Consider the following 1,792-nt stretch of genomic DNA (forward strand, 5'->3'; position numbering starts at 1 on the left):
CCCAATTCATCACACCACGACCCCACCCACTGCCGCTTTCCCCCCTTGGTGTCCATACATTTTTTTTCTCTACTTCTGTGTCTCAATTCTCTGCAAACCAGTTCATCTGTACCATTTTCTAGGTTCCACATATATGCATTAATATACGATATTTGTTTTTCTCTTTGACTTACTTCACTCTGTATGACAGTCTCTAGATGCATCCACGTCTCTACAAATGACCCAATTTTGTTCCTTTTTATGGCTGAGAAATATTCCATTCTATATATGTACCACATGTTCTTTATCCATTCATCTGTCAATGGGCATTTAGGTTGCTTCTATAACCTGGCTATTGTAAATAGTGCTGCAGTGAACAATGGGGTGCATGTGTCTTTTTGAAATGTGGTTTTCTCTGGTATATGCCCAGGAGTGGGATTGCTGGGTCATATGGTAATTCTAGTTTTAGTTCTTTAAGGAACTTCCATACTGTTCTCCATAGTGGCTGTATCCATTTACATTCCCACCAACAGTGCAAGAGGGTTCCCTTTTCTCCACACCCTCTCCAGCATTTGTTGTTTGAGATTTTCTGATGAGGGCCATTCTAACTGGTGTGAGGTGATACCTCATTGTAGTTTTGATTTGCATTTCTCTAATAATTAGTGATATTGAGCAGCTTTCATGTGCTTCTTGGCCTTCTGTATGTCTTCTTCGGAGAAATGTCTATTTAGGCTTTCTGCCCTTTTTTGGATTGGGTTGTTTGTTTTTTTAATATTGAGCTGCATGAGCTGTTATATATTTTGGAGATTAATCCTTTGTCTGATGATGCATTTGCAAATATTTTCTCCCATTTTGAGGGTTGTCTTTTTGTCTTGTTTATGGTTTCCTTTGCTGTGCAAAAGCTCTTAAGTTTCTTTAGGTCCCATTTGTTTATTTTTGTTTTTATTTCCATTTCTCGAGGACATGGATTAAAAAATATCTCGCTGTGATTTATGTCAAAGTGTGTTCTTCCTATGTTTTCCTCTAAGAGTTTTATAGTGCCTGGACTTACATTTAGGTCTCTAATCCATTTTGAGTTTATTTTTTTGTAGGTGTTATGGAGTGTTCTAATTTCATTCTTTTACATGTAGCTGTCCAGTTTTCCCAGCACCACTTATTGAAGAGACTGTCTTTTCTCCACTGTATAGCCTTGCATCCTTTGTCATAGATTAGTTGACCATAGGTGCGTGGGTTTATCTCTGGGCTTTCTATCCTGCTCCATTGATCTATACTTCTGTTTTTGTGCCAGTACCATATTGTCTTGATTACTGTGGCTTTGTAGTATAGGCTGAAGTCAGGGAGTCTGATTCCTCCAGCTCCGTTTTTTTCCCTCAAGACTGCTTTGGCTATTCGGGGTCTTTTGTGTCTCCATACAAATTTTAAGATTTTTGTTCTAGTTCTGTAAAAAATGCCATTGGTAATTTGATAGGGATTGTATTGAATCTGTAGATTGCTTTGGGTAGTATAGTTTTTCACAATATTGATTTTTTCATAATATTGATCCTTCCAATCCAAGAACATGGTATATCTCTCCATCTGTTTGATTAATCTTTAATTTCTTTCATCAGTATCTTATAGTTTTCTACATACAGGTATTTTGTCTCCTTAGGTAGGTTTATTCCTAGGTATTTTATTCTTTTTGTTGCAATGGTAAATGGGAGTGTTTCCTTAATTTCTCTTTCACATTTTTCATCATTAGTAGGAATGCAAGAGATTTGTGGACATTAATTTGTATCCTGCAACTTTACCAATTCATTGATTAGTTCTAGTAGTT

Source organism: Tursiops truncatus, chromosome X, assembly GCF_011762595.2.
Source record: "Tursiops truncatus isolate mTurTru1 chromosome X, mTurTru1.mat.Y, whole genome shotgun sequence".
Classification (NCBI taxonomy): Eukaryota; Metazoa; Chordata; class Mammalia; order Artiodactyla; family Delphinidae; genus Tursiops; species Tursiops truncatus.